Source organism: Bos indicus x Bos taurus, chromosome X (genome assembly GCF_003369695.1).
Source record: "Bos indicus x Bos taurus breed Angus x Brahman F1 hybrid chromosome X, Bos_hybrid_MaternalHap_v2.0, whole genome shotgun sequence".
Classification (NCBI taxonomy): Eukaryota; Metazoa; Chordata; class Mammalia; order Artiodactyla; family Bovidae; genus Bos; species Bos indicus x Bos taurus.
Genome location: NC_040105.1, coordinates 67,451,876 through 67,473,180, shown reverse-complemented (window position 1 = coordinate 67,473,180; position 21,305 = coordinate 67,451,876). Strand labels below are relative to the sequence as shown.

The following is a 21,305-nucleotide window of genomic DNA, read 5'->3' as shown; positions in this document are numbered from 1 at the left end:
GCCCTTCCCAGGTCTGAGCAGCTCAGGCGACCAGGTGCTTGGCAAGTGCACTCTCCCCATGTACAGACCAGGTGCTTGGCGAGCACACTCTCCCCAGGTACAGTGTGTCTTATCACCTTCCCGGTCCCAGCTCCTTGGTTTCCTGGGTGCGTTGTCTCAGGTGTGCCATGTGTCTCCTCTGGAGAGTTGATCTCTGGCTGCAAGCCTCCTGGCTGATGTCAACCGTCCAGGATCCCTGGAAGACTTGGTTAGCAACTGGAAGCCTGCTTGTAGTTTGGTAGGGAATGCTGTCTCTGGGGACAAGTTTGCCCCTTTCCGTCTCTGGCTGCCACCACCACCACCACCACCGGCGGGGGATGGGCCAGTCCGCAGTGGGCTAACTCTCCTCTGGTATTTGCTCAGTCCTTTGTTCTGTGATTGGTCCGGCAGTGCCTTAGGTTAGAGCTTTTCATGGGAATGTTCTCTCTTTCTCTTTCCTCTTTTTTTTTTCCTCTCTGGCTATGCCATGGTTTGGGTTGCTATCTCAGGTTAGCTCCCTCAGTTTGCCCTCAGGGCATTCAGGCCCGACCTTACCCTAAGCAGTGCAGCCGGTGCCTCCCTGTTCAGTCCCCACTTGCTGGTGGCAGACACAAACATCTGGCGTACTTCTCCACTGGGAGTTGCCATTAGGCACATAATCTGTGAGTTTTATTTATTTTTTTCCTCCCGGTTATGTTGCCCTCTGAGATTCCAAGACTCCCCACAGACCTGCCGGTGAAGTTTCCTGCTGTTTGGAAACTTCTCTTTTAAGACTCACTCCCCAAGATGGTTATCCATCCCTAACTCTTTTGTCTCTCTTTTTATCTTTTATATTTTGTCTTACCTCCTTTTGAAGACAATAGGCTGCCTTTCTGGGGGTCTGGTGTCCTCTGCCAGCGTTCAGAAGTTGTTTTGTGGTATTTGCTCAGCGTTCAAATGATCTTTCGATGAATTTGTGGGGGAGAAAGTGGTCTCCCCATCCTATTCCTCTACCATCTTAGGACAACAAAATCTTTGATATATTGACTATTTTTTTCCTTCCCTTTTTCCTCATCATACTGTTGCAAATAGTTAACTGAGAGAAGTATGTTAATTTTAAAAATTGGGTGTCATTCCTTCCCCACACATTAATTTGGAAACTGGTCTTCAAGGAACCATTCTTTATGAAAGAAACCCAAGGGAATAGTAAAGTTTTGTTCTATGGTTTCTCATGAATTTAATTAGAAAACTGAGAGTTACAACAGTTTAAAGTAACAGGCCTCTCCATTTCAGAAGATTTAAAAACTGATTGTGCTAGATGGGCATAATTCAAGCAATACTATTTTTTTCCCTTATCAGAAATTGAAGAACTTGCTATAACCCCTTTGATGCATTTTTCTGCATCAAAATTTAAAATGTTGACATTTGTCTAGACACAGAATGTTCACATTATCTTTTTTTTAAAAAAGTTTTTAAAAATTTATTTTTCAGTTGGAGGATACTTGCTTTACAATATTGTGTATATTAGTTATCTTTTGAGACAGGTGTAAATAAGTAATTATTATTTCTTCTGGGATGTTTGGTTTCTTTGATTTTTTTTTTTCTTAATGAAGACATACTATGTTGGGAAAAACTCAGTAATTTAGTTAGTTGGTAGGTTGACAGTGAGAGATTGATACTGTTCTGACACTAGCTTGCTGACTCTCTGACACCACCTGGCTTTAATTAAATTCTGATGCTAACTACCTCAAATTAACACCTGATCCAAAAAGTGTTTGTGAAGACCTCATTCCCTTTATTAATTCTTAGGGCAACCTAACCTTCTGACTAGTGAGCTAAATTTAGGGATTCCTGTGACCATCTTGGGTTTGTTAATTTGGGAGAATAATTTCCAAAACTCCCTGAAAGTACTATACTTATATTTACAGTCTTATTATAAAGGATACAACTCAGGAGCAATCAAGTGAAAAAGATACATAGGACAGAGTCTTGGAGTTTCCATGCCATCGCCCCTTGGGCTCAGGATATGTCACCTTCTTGGCACATCAAAGTGTTCACCAACCAGGGAGCTCCTTGAGCTCTGGGTTTCTAGAGTTTTATTTCGGTCTTATTGGCCACTTAGTTCAGCCTCCAACCCCTTTCCTCTCTCTGCAGGTCTTAGAGGATAGGGCTGAAAGTTCCAACAATCTACTAGTACGCTTGGTTTTCCTGGCATGGCACTTCCCTCTCTCTGGAAACTAAGAGCCCATTTTGAGTCACTTTGTTACCATAAATTCAGGTGTGCTCAAAAGGGACTTCTTATGAATAACAAAAGAACATACCATCACTCAGGCTTTTTGGGAGATCTGTGCTTGGAACAGGGTTTAAAGACCAGATTTATTATACATTTTTATATTTTATCTCTATTTTTGTAAAGTTTTTGTTACAAGCAGCACAAATGATAGATCCAATGAGGGGATCATAATTTTCAAGGCTGCAGAGGATCGTAGGCTGTAAGGCAGTAAGGGAGGTAAGAATTTTACTGGAAACCAGCCAAAGGAACTGGTGAATGGCTGACCCTCTGGCATGGTAACTAGGAGGCCACCAGGAAATGGAGGAATCTGGAGAAATCCTTTATTTATTTTTTAAATAGGGCATATTCTGCATTTTTTTTTCCTTTGGCCACTCAGCATGGCTTGTAGGATATTAATGCCCCAAGTAAAAGTGAAAGTGAAGTCACTCAGTCGTATCTGACTCTTTGTGACCCCATGGACTGTAGCCTACCAGGCTCCTCCATCCATGGGCTTTCCCAAACAAGAATACTGAAGTGGGTTGCCATTTTCTTCTCCAGGAGATCTTCCCAGCCAAGGGATTGAACCCGGGTCTCCTGCATTGCAGGCACACGCTTTACCATCTGAGCCACCAGGGAAGTCCATTTTAATGCCCCACCCAGGGATCAAACTCAAGTCCTTGGCAGTGAAAGCACAGAGTCCTAACCACTGGACTTCCAGTTCTTGTTGTTATTCAGTCATTCAGTCATGTCCGACTCTTTGCAACCCCATGGACTGCAGCATGCCAGGCTTCCCTGTCCTTGACCATCTCCTGGAGCTTGCTCAAACTCAGGTCCGTTGAGTTGGTGATGCCATCCAACCATCTTGTCTTCTGTGGTCCCCTTCTCCTCTGGCCTTCAATCTTTCCCAGCATCAGGGTTGGCTCTTTGCATCAGGTGGCCAAAGTATTGGAATTTCTGCTTCAGCATCAGGCCTTCCAATGAATATTCAGTGTTGATTTCCTTCAGGATTGACCAGTTTGATTTCCTTGCTGTCCCAGGGACTCTCAAGAGTGTTCTCCAACACCACAGTTCAAAAGCATCAGTTCTTCAGTGCTTAGCCTTCTTTATGGTCCAACTCTCACATCCATACATGACTACTGGAAAAACCATAGCTTTGACTATATGAACCTTTGTTGGCGAATTGATGTCTCTGCTTTTTATTTATTTTTTTAATTTTATTTTATTTTTAAACTTTACATAATTGTATTAGTTTTGCCAAATATCAAAATGAATCCACCACAGGTATACATGTGTTCCCCATCCTGAACCCTCCTCCCTCCTCCCTCCCCATACCATCCCTCTGGGTCGTCCCAGTGCTCTAGCCCCAAGCATCCAGTATCGTGCGTCGAACCTGGACTGGCATCTCATTTCATACATGATATTTTACATGTTTCAATGCCATTCTCCCAAATCTTCCCACCCTCTCCCTCTCCCACAGAGTCCATAAGACTGTTCTATACATCAGTGTCTCTTTTGCTGTCTCCTACACAGGGTTATTGTTACCATCTTTCTAAATTCCATATATATGTGTTAGTATACTGTATTGGTGTTTTTCTTTCTGGCTTACTTCACTCTGTATAATAGGCTCCAGTTTCATCCACCTCATTAGAACTGATTCAAATGTATTCTTTTTAATGGCTGAGTAATACTCCATTGTGTATATGTACCATAGCTTTCTTATCCATTCATCTGCACGTGTCTATGCTTTTTAATACGCTGTCTAGGTTTGTCTTTGCTTTTCTTCCAAGGAGCAAGCGTCTTTTAATTTCATGGCTGCAGTCACCATTCACAGTGATTTTGGAGCCCAAGAAGATAAAGTCTGTCAGTGTTTCCATTGTTTCCCTGTCTATTTGCCCATGAAGTGATAGAATTGGATCTTAGTTTTTTGAATGTTGAGTTTTAAGCCAGCTTTTTCACTATCCTCTTTAACCTTCATGAAGAGGCTCTTTAGTTCCTCTTCACTTTCTGCCATAAGGGTGGTGTCATCTGTGTATCTGTGGTTATTGGTATTTCTTCCAGCAATCTTGATTCCAGTTTGTGCTTCATCCAGCCCAGGATTTTGCATGATGTACTCTGCATATAAGTTAAATAAACAAGGTGACAGTACCTTGAGGTACTCCTTTCTCAATTTGGAACTAATCTGTTGTTCCATTACAGTTCTAACTGTTGCTTTCTGACCTGCATACAGATTTCTCAGGAGGCAGGTAAGGTGGTCTGGTATTCCCATCTCTTGAAGAATTTTCCATAATTTGCTGTGATCCACATGGTCAAAGGCTTTGGTATAGTCAATAAAGCATAAGTAGATGTTTTTCTGGAATTCTGTTGCTTTTTCTATGATCCAGTGGATGTTGGCAATTTGATCTCTGGTTCCTCTGCCTTGTCTAAATCCAGCTTGAATATCTGGAAGTTCTCGGCTCATGTACTGTTGAAGCCTGGCTTGGAGAATTTTGAGCATTACTTTGCTAGCGTGTGAGATGAGTGCAATTGTGTGGCAGTTTGAGCATTCTTTGGCATTGCCTTTCTTTGGGATTGGAATGAAAACTGACCTTTTACAGTCCTGTGGCCACTGCTGAGTTTTCCATATTTGCTGGCATATTGAGTGCAGCACTTTAACAGCATCATCTTATAGGATTTGAAATAGCTCAACTGGAATTCCATCACCTCCACTAGCTTTGTTCGCAGTGATGCTTCTTTTGCACAGTGGTCTTTAAACTAATGTTCTAATAAGAGGTTTTCTTTTTAAAGCTATCTTCACTCATTTTGGAGAAGGCAATGGCACCCCACTCCAGTACTCTTGCCTGGAAAATCCCATGGATGGAGGAGCCTGGTAGGTTGCAGTCCATGGGGTCACTAAGAGTCAGACACGACTGAGCGACTTCACTTTCACTTTTCTCTTTCATGCATTGGAGAAGGAAACGGCAACCCACTCCAGTATTCTTGCCTGAAGAATCCCAGGGACGGGGGAGCCTGGTGGGCTGCTGTCTACGGGGTCGCACAGAGTCGGACATGACTGAAGTGACTTAGCATAGCATAGCATAGCATCACTCATTTATTCTTTTTGATTGGCTTTTTATTCAACTTGTATGCATTAAATGCCTCTTGTACCATGGATATAGTTCATAATTTATACATGCAGTAGGTTCTAGGTTTTCTCCAAGAGATGAGAAGCTAGGGGATGTTTAATAAAGTACATGGTACATAGAAAGGAAGGTTACCTAACAGTATAGAAGATATGAAGCCAAGATAAGAAGAGAGAGGAGGACTTTGCAACATTGAACTTCAGGGGAATTTTATCACCAAATTTGTATCCTAAGGCAGAATCCATATTTGGGGCCAAGTAACCAGGACTTTGGCCGCCTCATGCAAAGAGTTGACTCATTGGAAAAGACTGTGATGCTGAGAGGGATTGGGGGCAGGAAGAAAAAGGGACGACAGAGGATGAGATAGCTGGATGGCATCACTGACTCGATGGACGTGAGTTTGAGTGAACTCTGGGAGTTGGTGATGGACAAGGAGGCCTGGCGTGCTGCGATTCATGGGGTCGCAAAAAGTCGGACATGACTGAGTGAACTGAACTGAACTGAACTGAACCAAGCTAACACTGGTAGCTTGTGTTTTCTAAAGGACTTTTGGTATTGTCACAGTGGACTTCCTACCATATACATTGCGACCTAGAGGCTTAAATTCCAATTATTAGAAGTTCCAAGGAACCTACTTTTGTCCATTAGATGTTCTTGCTAAAATTATTATAAGTCTGGGTCAGGAATCCTGTCAGTCATAAATACAGCCTTTTTCACAATATCTCTAGATGAATTTTGTCCTTTTTTACTTCATGTTGTTGATCATCATCCATTCCTTTCTCTTGGAATCATGATACCATGGCAGCCTGGCATCATTTCCAATTTATTTCACTTTGTAGAAGCTTAAAAATGTGTTGAAGTAATGTTAAGTGTCTGGCTTAAGTTCTGCTTGAGGGGTTCCTTTGAACCAGAATGTTCCCTCTGATGTTAGACTAAATCTAGTGATCCAAGCCCAAGGGATCAGTGTATCTTGTAGAAATTTTAGTGACTGATCTATAATTGGTAATTAGATACTTTTGGTTCTATTATTTTATAGTTAAGAGATTATATGATATGTCTGTCAGTACCCAGGATTGAACAGTTGGCATATCATACAAGCTTTGCAACTTGGGTCTGAAATTACATTGTAATTTAGGGTATAGACTTACCTACTTTCAACATCTTTAAAACCAATGAAGTTCTACCAGAGTCATGGAACTCAAAGGTATATAGTAGAATATGTAGGCATCTGTTAAGAATTAACACCTGAGACTCAGATTAGATTGGAATAACATAAGGTGGCCTGCCATCTTGCATATTTCCTTATAACCCCTGATTAATTGGCAGCCTAGTGGCCATTTGGTTGTTGCTGCTGCTGCTAGGTAAGCTCCTTGTTGATACATACAATGGTTTGTGTCTTTATAGACCAAGCATCTTTGTCCTTTCAGAATGGTGTGATTCCATCTTTTAAAACTGCATGTTACTTAGTAGGTGCTCATTAAATGTTGAGTAAACATTGGTATGCATGTAATACCAATATGGATACAATACGATGTATGTCAGCCCTACATGCAAACAGTGTGTTACACATTCATTTCTATTTTTATGTATCTCATACACTTGTTGAGGGGTACTTGCAGTAGTAATTCTGTATGATAATTTATGAGTAAAGACAGTATGCACATTTATTATTTTTTTGGCTGTGCTGGGTCTTTGTTGCTGCAAGTGGGCTTTTTGTAGTTGTGGCATGCGAGCTTATTTGCCCTGTGGCATGTGGGATCTTCCTGGACCAAGGACTGAACCTGTGTCCTCTGCATTGACAAGCAGATTGTTAACCACTGGACCACCAGGGAAGTCCAAGTATGCACATCTAATAAATCTGATTCATTAGGTTGCTAGATTGCCCTTTGAAAATATTCCAGTTTAATTGTCACTGACAGATAATGTGACACCATTCCATATACTCTAAATTTCTTGGTTCTATATAATACTTTGGCCACCTGATAGGAAGAGGCGACTCACTGGAAAAGACACTGATGCTGGGAAAGATTGAGGGCAGGAGGACAAGTGGGCGACAGAGGATGAGTTTGTTGGATGGCATCACCGACTGAATGGACATGAATTTGAGCAAACTCCAGGAGATAGTGAAGGACAGGGAAGCCTGGCGTGCTGCAGTCCATGTGGTTGCCAAGAGTCGGACACAAGTTAGTGACTGAACAACAACAATATAATAATATTTGTGTCAATGACTATTTATCTAGAGTTGTCTCCATCTGAGTTTTTTCATCATTCTATTTTGTGTCAATTCTACCCAGTTTTTGTTTTTCCCAGCTGCTATTATATATTTTTTTCCTGTCAGCTGTACCATAAAGATGTCATATGACATATATATATACATACATGGACTTTTTAACAGGAAAATTTACATGTTAAAATTAATATGCAGGGTGATTTTAATCAGAGTATGCATAACAGAAGAGCTAGAGCAGAAAGAGTACTATGTTTCATGATCTGTGCTTTCTTGCATGCCTGTTGCTGCAAATTGCTTGTGTTCTTGGTTGAGATAGTTTTATCAAAGTAATATTCATGATATGTTTCACAACTATAATATTCATAGTCCTCTGTCTTGCCATGTGTTTTTGCATACCTTAAACAGGACCCCTTGTCATACACAAGTCATTCAATTCCAGGTTCTAAAAATTATCAGTATTGGCATATAACATGTGACTCTGGACTATACATCAGAATACTTGGCTCTTAGTTTGAAAATAAAATTCATGCCTAGTATAATTTAACAGTTTAAAGCATTTTGTTCCTTTCACAAATAATGATACAATGAAAACATGATCCATGTTTCCTTCTGTGAGTGTTTCTATATGGTTTTCCTATGTTAGTATCTTTGCGAAAGTTGGTAAAAATATGAACAATTTTTATTAAAGGTGATCTTCATTGCCCATCCAGAAATGTTTTAGTGTATATACTACAGTGTTCTTATTTAACCATTTTATAGTTGCTTAAGTAATTTTCTTCAAAATATACAAAACTGTGGATTCTTTAACCTGTATTTTAGCACTATACCACAAAAATTATCCCCAAGTTTTCCTTGCACCTCAGGGGTCTCAATAAGGATATTATAAACTTGATTCATTTTCCTTCCTCAGACTGTAATAAGTCTGATTTTTAGCACATGGAAAAATCAAAGTGTGTGGTAACCTATTTATAGAGTAAAATTTAAAGGAAGGTGGATATCATTATTCTGATCATTTTTAAAATAAACTTTTTGTTTTTAGAACAGTTTTCAATTTGCATAAAAGTTGCAAAGAGTTCTCATATATCCCCTACTCAGGTTCCCCTATATTAGTTACTATGGTACATTTGTCATACTCCCTCTCTCCCTAGTGCCTGGTAACTTCTAATCTACTTTCAGTCTCTGCGAATTTGCCTATTCTGGGTACCTCATATAATTGGAGCAATATAATATTTGTCCTTTTGTGTGTGGCTTATTTTACTTACCACATCTTCAAGGTTTATCAGTGTTGCATGTGCCAGAACTCTATTGCTTTTTTTTTAATGGCAAAATGATATTTCGTTGTGTGTGTATGTAATACATATGTCACAGTTTATGCATTCAGTTTGTTTATATGACACATTTTGTGTTTATATATCATATATTAGTACATATTTGTTTACATACACAGTTTGTTTATAAACCACATTTTGTTTACTATCTAATGGATAGTCCTACTCTACAACATACATGTAATGTGTTTGGTCTCCACATTTTATTAAGCTCATCAAATTACTCATAGTAAACTTTAATAGAGAATTATTTAACTCTTGCAATAAAAATCTTGAAATTGGCCCTGCAGTACTAAGATAAAACTTTGGGTCTGCTGGAATTATGAGGCATCAATACTGATATTAGCACAGGCTCTCCAAAAATTAACAAAAATGTATTCTTATTTTAGTTAGGATACCTTTGGCATCAGTGTCTATTTTTTTAATTAAAATTACACAATACCACTAATTGGATAAATAGTTTTATGTGATTTTAAATATATTTTTCTTTAGCAGTAATTTTTAATAGAGATCAGTATGTGTTGTGTAGAATTGTCCATTTCCTGAATATTTGCCTTTTACATTCTTCTTTTCCCTCTTATTTTCGTATTTTTTGGGGACCTTTACAGAGAAGGCAATGGCACCCCACTCCAGTGTTCTTGCCTGGAGAATCCCAGGGGTGGGGGAGCTTGGTGGGCTGCCGTCTACGGGGTCGCACAGAGTCGGACACAACTGAAGCGATTTAGCAGCAGTAGCAGCAGCAGGGAGGAATAAGTTCAAGTCTATATCTATTACTCAAAGAATAATTTCCCCCCATTATACAATGTATTAAACATTATGAAAGGCATAAGTATTCATTGTAAAAATTTGAAATAAAATATCTTAGCACAATTAAAAGAATATCCAAAACCACTCTGATTTTTGGTTCATTTCTTTTTAGTATGTGTATATATGCTGATAACATTTTTAAATAGCTCTTAAATTAACAAACTATTTCCCTGTCTTTAAATGTGAACGCATACTAATCTCAATTGAGCCATGATTTTTTTGTATAACATCTACCTCTTTATTAGACATTAGAATTATTTTAAGTTTTTTAAAAACTAAAATCTGAACATTATCAATGCAGTTAACATACTTATGGCAATATCTTGTGTACATATCTCCCTGATAATTTCTTTTATTATAAACTGGTTAGAAACCTGATTATTTTCTGTTTGTTTTGTACCTCTTGATAAGCTGAAAACAAGAGGTCAAGTGTAAAGTAATTAGACCCTTATTCAAGAAACAGATGTTGTCCATATAACCCTACATCCTTTCACAATTTAGTCTCACCTCTGACAAAGGTAATCATTCTGTGCCCTGCTGTCATCTACTGTCTTTGGCCTTCCTCTTTCAGTCCTGTGTTATGAGATGCCTCTGTCCCTTTGACTTTCACTGGTTGATAACACTTTTAATGGTTGAAAGATTATTTTAACCTTTTAATGTTTTCCTAGCACTTTCTGCCAAATATGACTAATCCTTCTCAAATACTGCTTTATCATATCTTACCTATTTGTTCTATTCCACACAGCAGTCTATTTCTTTTGTAACAGTCTTTGGATAGCAGTAGTTCACATTAGCAGAGCACATGGTGTTATACACTTTCTGTGTGTGCTTTGACTTAGTTTTAATGGTGAGGAAGTAAAGCTAATATCTCTTTTTTTTTTTTTCAGCTTCAATAATTGAGGTGAGTTAAACTCGGTAACATTGCTCCCCAGTTGTCACAGAGTGACTCAAGCAGTTCATCCCTAGAGTCTTGACTCTGTAGACTCCCTCTCATCATCAGTGATGGTTTCAGTTTCAGTTCAGTTGCTCAGTCGTGTCCGACTCTTTGCAACCCCATGAATCGCAGGACGCCAGGCCTCCCTGTCCATCACCAACTCCCGGAGTTCACTCAGACTCAGGTCCATCGAGTCGGTGATGCCCTCCAGCCATCTCATCCTCTATCGTCCCCTTCTTCTGCCTCCAATCCCTCCCAGCATCAGAGTCTTTTCCAATGAGTCAACTCTTTGCATGAGGTGGCCAAAGTACTGGACTTTCAGCTTTAGCATCAGTCCTTCCAATGAATACCCATGACCGGTCTGATTTAGGAAGGACTGGTTGGATCTCCTTGCAGTCCAAGGGACTCTGAAGAGTCTTCTCCAACACCACAGTTCCAAAGCATCAATTCTTTGGCGCTTAGCTTTCTTCACAGTCCAACTCTCACATCCATACATGACCACTGGAAAAACCATAGCCTTGACTAGATGGACCTTTGTTGGCAAAGTAATGTCTCTGGTTTTCAATATGCTGTCTAGGTTGGTCTTAACTTTCCTTCCAAGGAGTAAGCGTCTTTTAATTGCATCGCTGCAGTCACCATCTACAGTGATTTTGGAGCCCCCCAAAATAAAGTCTGACACTGTTTCCACTGTTTCCCCATCTATTTGCCATGAAGTAATGGGACTAGATGCCATGATCTTGTTTTCTGAATGTTGAACTTTAAGTCAACTTTTTCACTCTCCTCTTTCACTTTCATCAAGAGGCTCTTTAGTTCCTCTTCACTTTCTGCCATAAGGGTGGTGTTATCTGCATATCTGAAGTTATTGATACTTCTACCGGCAATCTTGATTCCAGCTTGTGCTTCTTCCACCCAGCGTTTCTCATGATGTACTCTGCATGTAAGTTAAATAAGCAGGATGACAATATACAGTCTTGACCTACTCCTTTTCCTATTTGGAACCAGTCTGTTGTTCCATGTCCAGTTCTAACTGTTGCTTCCTGACCTGCATATAGGTTTCTCAAGAGGCAGGTCAGGTGGTCTGGTATTTCCATCTCTTTCAGAATTTTCAACAGTTTCTTGTGATCCACACAGTCAAAGGCTTTGGCATAGTCAATAAAACAGAAATAGATATTTTTCTGGAACTCTCTTGCTTTTTCTATGATCCAGCGGATGTTGGCAATTTGATCTCTGGTTCCTCTGCCTTTTCTACAACCAGCTTGAACATCTGGAAGTTCACGGTTCACGTATTGCTGAAGCCTGGCTTGGAGAATTTTGAGCATTACTTTACTAGTGTGTGAGATGAGTGCGCTCGTGTGGTGGTTTGAGCATTCTTTGGCATTGCCTTTCTTTGGGATTGTAATGAAAACTGACCTTTTCCAATCCTGTGGCCACTGCTGAGTTTTCCAAATTTGCTGGCGTATTGAGTGCAGCACTTTCACAGTATCATCTTGTAGGATTTGAAATAGCTCAACTGGAATTCCATCACCCCCACTAGCTTTGTTCGTAGTGATGCTTTCTAAGGCCCATTTGACTTCACATTCCAAGATGTCTGGCTCTAGGTGAGTGATCACACCATCATGATTATCTGGGTCGTGAAGATTTTTTTTGTACTGTTCTTATGTGTATTCTTGCCACCTCTTCTTAATATCCTCTGCTTCTGTTAGGTCCATACCATTTCTGTCCTTTTTTGAGCCCATCTTTGCATGAAATGTTCCCTTGGTATCTCTAATTTTAGTTGGAGGTAAATTGAGGTCGTTTTCAATGTCCAGGGATAATGGTGCTCCTAGAAAGATCAGGAACTCTTTTAAGATTTGCCCACTCGTTTAGGTTTAAATGCTGGACTAGCAAAGTAGATGCACTCAGAAGGTTAACTGGGATGCCCTTCTAATAGAACACCTGGATATGACATTTATCTTCCCATCTGTTTTTCTAACATGGCAGACAGTGAACCATATAGAAAAGACCTTTAATAAAGGCCATTTCCTCCCAGGTTGGTTCATTTTAGAGATAACCAAGCCTAAAATTGTTCTAATTGCTTTTGATGTAGTAACCTCATCAATTCTGGAGCTAGTTTCATTTTTATTACATTTCAAAGACAGGTTATCAAACTAAGAGAAGTTCAAAACTAAGCCAAGAATGGCCAGCCAGTAAACTGTAGACTCCCTTTTTGAACCTGTGTCTTCTGATGGAAGAGCCTAAGCTTTTAGTTGCCCCAAGATACTACAGCATCATCTTTGGACTTTCTTAATTAACCTTTACCTCTCTGGTATTTTCGCTTGTGGTGTCTCTGTCCTAACAACCTTATTATACACATGTTTTTGCAACTTAACTACACTTTATAGAAGAAGCACTTTAATTTTTTAAAAAAATTTATTGGCGTAGTTGATGTACAATGTTGTGTTAGTTTCCAGTGTATAGCAAAGGGAATCAGTTATACATACACATAAATCCACTCTCTTAGATTCTTTTCCCATATAGACCATTACAGACTATGAGTAGAGTTCCCTGTGCTACACAATAGGTCCTTATTAGTTACCTATTTTATATATAATATATATGTATATGTGTGTGTCAATCCTGGTCTTCCAGTTTATTCCTTCTCCCCAAAGTACTTTAGAATGAGACTTGTTCCAGAGTATTCAGTTGACTTCCCAAGTAGAGAGCTGCCTTTTGCTTCCTTTATCTGGCTACCGAGATAGAGATTCCTGGGAGTCAACCTGCCATCAAGTCAACTGTTTTGCCTCAGATGTTTCAGCCCAGGTTCAACTTTGGAAATTCAGATTCTTCTGTCTTCAGGTTCTGAGCCTCTGTTTGACTTTCCATCTCCTCCACTGAGGATTGTAGAGTTAAGTTAGGTGAGCAGTCATTCAACCCCATTGTCTTTCATGTTGCTGGGAAGAGAGCTGTGCTGTCTTTCTATCAGAGAGGGAAAGTTTTATTCCTTTAAACTACAGAGTAATTTATAAACTACAATGCACAGTCCAGTTGGTTAAAGGAAATCCATTAAAACCAGAGCTTTTCTGTGCCCAAATTGAATTATCTGTGTCTGTATTCCTGTTATTACCTCTCATAGGCCTTGGAGATACTATCTTTCCCACATCCTCTGATAAATAAGTTATCATTGGTGTTAATAGCACGTACATCGTACAGATAATCAAAGTGAATTGGAAAGAAAATAATGTTAACAAGACCAGAATGCTTTTTAAGTTATACTTTGAAGGCTCACTTCATAGCATTTTACATTCCAAGGAAAGCTTTGAATTGTTTGGGATTCAGTTAACTCACAGTTAACAAAGGAAGAGAAGCCTGGCTAACCTTCAATGCTATGAAAATTTCCCAATATTTGCTTGGCAACAGATGACCCGTATGCACTTAGATATTTGTTCAAGAAATACCTGTGGTTTCTCAGCAGATAAACCTTCGATTCAGCTAAAGGGCAGTTAGCCTTCTACAACAGGACAGTTTTTTCTAAATGAGTTCTTTTTTTTTTTTTTTTTTAATAGGAAAGAAAATGGCTGTGCACAGAGGGAGAATTGATCACTGTCTGTTCTTCAAAGACGCTTCTCTGGCAGTGGTTGGGGCTGTTAGCGCTCACTGCCCTAACAGAGACCTGCTTCAACAGGGTACGAAGGTAGGCTTTGGGTATCAGACCTGTATCTCCAGATTTGGCTGCAGCCTTTTTGAACGGCTTTACTCCTTTTCCAGGGACTCATTTGGGATTGAGAAGCTTTCTATTTATTGGCCCTCAGCTTTGACATGGTCTTGAAGTTTCTGAATTTCTAGATCTCAAGTTTTTTCATGTTGACATTTAAATATACTTAATTCATGTACATGCGAGTCACTTCCGTTGTAATGTGCACAAGCCCTTAGACCTGGCACAGTTTCTTTCCTGGTCACATGGCCCTAGTGAGAATAGCATCACTGTGTCAGGACTGAAACAGCAAAGAAAACAGAGTGACTGATAGACCAAGATTGCTGAAGCCTAGATTTAGAAGCAACTAACGTTAATTAGGTAGTTCCTGTGTTTTAGACACTGTTCATTATTATGTTATTATTAAAGCATTTAATACTGACTTAAAGCATTTAATTTAGGTGCTATGAGTAGTCTTACCCACATTTTACAGGTGGGAAAACTGTAGCTTACAGTCTTGTCAAAGGTCTTTGATGACTTTTCAAAGGTCAGACAGCAAGTCATTTGCAAAACAGGGATTTACACCCAGGTGATCATACTGCAGTGTCCACACTCTTAGCCCTTATTCAAGGCCCCTTGTAGATTCATGTTTCACTCTCCTTCCCCTGGTACATACAGTTATTCCTTCTTGCCCCTTTCATTTATCTGAGTCTAATACTTTTTTTTTTAATCTTCCTTCTCACCTCCACTTTCTCCAGCCCTTCATATTCAGAGTTTAACCACCTGCCTGGGAAAGGTGGCAGGTTTAATACAATAAATAAATCCTCATAAAATTCTCAGCAAAGCAGATGGGAGTATGGTGGGGGTCATTTATCCTTATTTTGGAATATAAGTGTGGGGTAGGGATCACCATCTCTGGGCCTCATTATCTCCTGGGAGCTTGGGAGCATCCGTGATTCAGCTATAGTTTCTGGTGTGCTGGCTTTTGGGAGTTCCTGTCTGGAGCCAGACAACTGAGGGGTTTTATGGAGTCATTGAAGAGTGAATTATGTGCCTCTTGGTGCCTCATTTGTATAATCTTAAGACTTCTCCTGGAGAAGGCAATGGCACCCCACTCCAGTACTCTTGCCTGGAAAATCCCATGGGTGGAGAAGCCTGGTGGGCAGCAATCCGTGGGGTTGCAAAGAGTCGGACACGACTGAGTGACTTCACTTTCACTTTTCACTTTCATGCATTGGAGAAGGAAATGGCAACCCACTCCAGTGGTCTTGCCTGGAGAATCCCAGGGACAGGGGAGCCTGGTGGGCTGCTGTCTATGGGGTCGCACAGAGTCGGACACGACTGAAGTGACTTAGCAGCAAGACTTCTCCTTTTACCTTTAAAATGGTGGTTGTGTGGTTACCTTTAAAATGGCTTACTTGTTGAAGGCTTCTGTTTTTAGACTGTGGCTTATTCTCTGTGCCTTACCTTCCTGCTTTTGCCTATGAGGCTTTAACCCCAGGTAACTGAACTAGTTTAGTAGCAGCTTGGCTGTTAAGTAAATAAGTGTTCATGACAGCAGGAATTTTGATGACAACTGACCTACTAAGAGGGTGAACAGGGCAATTTAGGGTGCCCTTTGTAGGTTTCTCCCATTAATCTTTAGTCTTGTACCATACCACTAGTGAGCTCTCATTTCACAGTGCCTATGAATTAGTTTAGTCTGTCTAGGAAGTTACTTATTTCACTCTGGCCTCCAAGGAATGCCAAATATTGGGAAATGTAATCACTTACATTTGTTCTGCTATTGGATGCGTAATATCCCCTCACATCAAACTGTAAGGTAGTTGCAGGCAGAATCTGAGAGATGCCTTTAGGTCCAAGGAGCAGGGTGGTAGGACTAGGACTCAGTTGGCATTATTAGACTTTGCCATGGTTGACAGCCTGGTACTGTATCAGAAGAACTTATACATCTCAGAAGATGATTGACATTGATTAAGTTCTTTGGGGCTGTTGTTAACACCAGAGCTATTTTGGGGTGGATGGTGCCACTCCCGAGCCTCAAGATAAGGGATGTATGGTTAATAGAAGAAATACAAATCCATATTCTATAAAGTTGAATAGACTAATTGCCTGATTAGGCCCTATCAGTTTCTATGTGTGAACACTGAGATCTAGGGGTTGGCTGTGGGTGGCTTGTCTGGCCTGCCCTAAGCTAGATTGAAAACTCAGGCAAACTGTATGAGCTCTCTTAGTACTTTTGCTTTTGACGTTTCAGGGATTTTGGAGTCTTGGCTTTTCGTCTATTAAGAAACAATTAAGAGAAAGATAAGGAATAGCTGTGGGGTAGTCAGTATTTCCTGTCGTATAGTTTGATGCTATTAGGTATTGTATTTGAGAGTTGGTGGCTCATATGGTAAAGCGTTCTGCCTGCAATGCGGGAGACCTGGGTTCAATCCCTGGGTTGGGAAGATCCCCTGGAGAAGGACGTAGCAACCCACTCCAGTACTCTTGCCTGGAGAATCCCATGGATGGAGGAGCCTGGTGGACCACAGTCCATGGGGTCGCAAAGAGCCGAACACGACTGAGCTACTTCACTTTCACTTTTCATGTTAAGGTAAAGGAGATAGCTAGGAATAAGGGTTTGAGGGAAGAAGTGGAGGGATGGAAGATCTATCTGGAATCAGTTTCAAAGAAGACAGCATAGTGCTTTGAAGAAATCAGTCATCAGTCTGACATCATCACATGATCTCAGTAGCTATCTTCATATCATCCCATCTTCTTGGCAGGGCTCAGCCTCACCACTGCCCCCTTAATGCCCGTCCTGGTTCTGTGTGTTTTGGGAGCCAGTGATTGTGTACACTCTGAGTGAGTTCAAGTGCTAGAAGAGGGACTGCTTGTGGCTGCCATTTTAGGCCACCAAAGCAGTAGGGAAGGGGTGGTTTCCTGTGGAATGGGAATGTGATATCAAGCTGATGAGCAGCAGAGGAAGTATTTGGGGCAGCATGGAGGGAAGGATGCATATCTTGTAGAAATCACGGGATACAGGTTTTTGTCACCTTAGTGGGGGATGACCCCAGCTCTATTATACAGCCCTATTGGTACTTTGGCCACCTCATGTGAAGAGTTGACTCATTGGAAAAGACTCTGATGCTGGGAGGGATTGGGGGCAGGAGGAGAAGGGGACGACAGAGGATGAGATGGCTGGATGGCATCACTGACTCGATGCACGTGAGTCTGAGTGAACTCCGGGAGTTGGTGATGGACAGGGAGGCCTGGCCTGCTGTGATTCATGGGGTCGCAAAGAGTTGGACATGACTGAGCGACTGAACTGAAACTAATACTGATTGAATAGTCTTCCCTCATAGCTCATAGCTCAGTTGGTAAAGAATCTGCCTGCAAAGCAGGAGACCCTGGTTTGATTTCTAGGTTGGAAAGGTCCCCTGGAAAAGGGAAAGGCTACCCACTTCAGTATTCTGGCCTGGAGAATTCCATGGACTGTATAGTCCATGGGGGTCACAAAGAGTCGGACACGTCTGAGCGACTTTCACTCACTCACTCATTGAGTGAGTGAACTATAGTGAACTATAATCACTATAGTTATTAGCAGTGACTTTGAAAAAAAATTATTCTTTTGCCTCTTCTCCGTTTCACTCCCAAGCTCTTCACTATGTTGAAAATGGACCTCAGGGATGATCATCTCTATACAGAAAGTTCCAAACTTGAAATGCCTTTATTATTACATCTGAGAATCCTCTCCACTCTTTTCCTGGCTTCTCATTCCTGTGGGATTGATGTGCCAGCCTGTGTCCTAATAGTGTTTCCTTAGTGCTTACCACTATTCAATTTGGGGGTTAATGGGAGAGGGATTACAATGGGTAATCAAGTCTGTTAAGATCTTAAAGATTTTTTTGTGGATTTCAACAAGCCTCAAAGAATCTTCCTGTCTCATAGGTACAGGATAGTTAAGCAACATACATAACTACAGACATTAGATTGTAGGCCATCTGCTTCAGTAACTTGACTTTAAGCACTTTTTAGTTTCCATGTTTTACACTTGAGGATAAGGTTAAGAGAAGTTAACCTATTGAGAAGTTTCAGAGGCTACTGGAACTAATGTTCACTTAATAAAGGAAGCCAGAACTCTTTAAAGGTGAGAATTCCCCTACTGGACAGTAGGAAGCAACATTCGACATTTGTTCCCCAAGACAAGATTCTGGGTCCCCTGAGGGGTCTCCTATCATAGTATTGGTGAAATTCCAGCTGTCCCTAGGGATGGGATGTCTTTGAGTTCACTGTACTTTTCACTGGCTTCTGCTTACCATGGCCAGAAGGCTGTCCAGACAGATGTTTAACTAAGTGCAGTAGTTCAGCATGGACTCTACAGTTAGGAAGTCTTGGATGAGACTCCAAAATAAAAGATTTAAGAAATCCCATACCTTATGTTAGGACTAGAGCAGGATGTAGTGAGATGGTTTAACTAGAAGGATGGTTGCGGGCATTGACCTCAAGAATCATCTCGAACAGGTTTGCAATGAAGGCAACAAAGATTATTCTTGCTTTCATTGGGAGGAGGAATGAGCCTGATGCCTTTAGTTTGTGTTATACATAGCCCATGGAGTTTTGTGATGCCCACAGACATTGATATAGGTAATCTTTTATCACTGCCAGAATGTCCACTGCACTTTGCCTTTATTACCCTGTATTGAGTTACCCATCCTTTGGATGAGTTGCTTTCTGTGCTTAGTTTTTAAGGTTCCTTTGCACTTCCTGGTTCACATCTAACCGTCAACCACATATTAAAAGCAGTCAAGAAAGGAAAGATTTGGTTTATTTTAAGCTTCTAAAATGACATACTGGCATAGATGGGAATAAAACCATCTTCTGAATCATCAGTTTCAGATTCTAGCACACATACACACAAATGGAGTTTTTAAGTGAAAACCATATGGTTTTGTACATGTGGGAACTATGAACAGGGTCAGGTTTCCACAAGGTGCAGGGGGAGGGAGAGAGAAATACTTTTTATTGTATCCATGGAGTATTGGTGGGATCCATGAATATACTTCCATGCCTGGCTTTTTCAGTGATTTGAAGGAGTACCATGCTGTGACATAATTGGAAGTGAAGGTTAGTTTGCCTTTGCTGCTCCCTCTATATTGTGCTAGAGTGTGTGAAGTAGAAACATAGGTCTCATTATAGTTTGTCCTAGACCCCATCCATACAAAGGCCCTTTTCTAGAACCTCTCAGCATATTGTGAAATGCTTTCCATCATGCACCCCAGTACTTAGAAGAAACCAGAATTGCCTAATGATAGCTTTGCTCATACGTAACAATCTTTTAGATGGTGAAATTCTTTAATGCCTAGTTAGTAATAGTGCCTGTCTTCAGTGAACTTGTTATCCAGAATAAACTAACATAATTTTGTCACCCATAGTGCTCCTACTCTTTGTGAATCATGTTTGCCATAGATTCTCCACCCATTGGATCTAAGGGCAGTTTTCCTATGAGTGGACAAGAAGCTGTTGTATAGTGCTAGCACTTTTTGTCTTAGCTAACTAGGATTCTGAATTTTGTGGTTCTCAACTATCCCCTGATGGACTGGGTTGTATTTTCCCAGATAATCTCTGTTAATACTAGTAGTAGCCATTGCTGTTCCTTTTAAGCATTCTACTGGCTAGATACATGTTACTTGAATTTTCATTAAGTTAAGGTTATATGGACAATTCCCTACATTGGTAGTATGGATGGGCTTTCTTAGTTTTAAAAAAAAATGTCTTTGAAGTACTTGGTTCTTTGAAAGCACATAACCCCTTTTCTAGTTGTCCATCTCCTAAGTATACTCCTGTAGACTGCTGTGTTATAGACAGCCACTGCTGGGGAATTGGCTGTCCTGAGGTAGGATAAATGTCTTAGACGTGATGCTACTCCATTTTTCTAGTTTAATTGATTCTTTAGATGTAATGTAACACCCAACTAGCAGCTAAACTCAGCAAATCTTCCCATGCATATGATTGTAACAAATTTCCAATTTTCATTTCTCTATGGACAAATGAGCAAGAAAATCAAATGTAATGGCACAATCTCATCCTTTGCACATCTCTGGTGCAGAGCATGATGTTCCAAAGTTTAGCCCTAATAAAATTTTTGGTAAAATTCTAATGCTTATTGAAAAACTCATTGTATTTTAAGGTCCTTTATTTCTAGGAACTATATATATTCATGAGTATGTGTATACTAAGCCAGTCAGTGTTTTTTGGTGCAATGGTAATTTACCTGGTTGGGCTACTTCCATCTTGTGCTAATAGGCAGTACAGTCAAGTTGTTCAATAAAGTCACAGATTTGGCACCCATCTTTGAAATATTGAACCACTAATTGGAATTTGTAGTGCAATAATGTAGCCATTTGATATTACTAGGATGTCAGTTTTCTATGAGCAGTTTGGTCTTATCACTTTATGGCAGAGATAGCTATCCTTTACATTAAGTAGTGCTACTACTGTAATATACCTAACAGTATGAGTGTATGGAGTTTCCCAGTTGCCTACTCTGCTTTGCCCCTGTAGAGGTGATATTACAAGTCAACATCTCAGGGGCTCTTGCAGTTGTACTTTATTAGGATCCCTTGATTCTATGCCAGTACAATAAGTTTTTTTTAACAGGAAAATTTGCTAGGTATCCTTAGGTGCCTGTGTGCTTTTTTAGGGAGTCATTTTTGTCTGAATATCTGGCAACTACCCATCATATCTTTCGTAAGTCTTGATAGATTTGGTGCTGTGTTTTGGACAAAAAGACCCATTACCATGGATTTGTATATTTTGTTTGTCCTTATAGTATTATCCTTTATAAGCTATTAGATGAATTTTAAGAAAATTACTCCTAGTAATGCATTGCTTGTAGCGTTGGAGATCAGCACGTCAGTAATAAAGGCACTTGGTGGAGAAACAGTTATATTATGTATGCTGTTG

At 40.2% G+C, this 21,305-nt stretch overlaps 1 long non-coding RNA gene across 25 annotated transcripts in view; it reads left to right on the top strand.

Moving 5' to 3' along the window:
• LOC113886947 overlaps positions 1 to 21,305 on the top strand; it is an 83,297-nt gene that overhangs the window by 31,782 nt on the left and 30,210 nt on the right. For 21 of the 25 annotated variants that reach the window (XR_003509588.1, XR_003509595.1, XR_003509594.1 and 18 more), the window contains one exon: positions 14,230 to 14,357. The exons of 1 other annotated variant lie outside the window; for it this stretch is intronic. This is a non-coding gene — a long non-coding RNA (uncharacterized LOC113886947). Of the gene's footprint in view, positions 1 to 10,640; positions 10,655 to 14,229; positions 14,358 to 21,305 lie in introns of all 25 variants that reach the window. 3 more of the 25 variants (XR_003509603.1, XR_003509601.1, XR_003509596.1) reach the window with 2 other exon arrangements.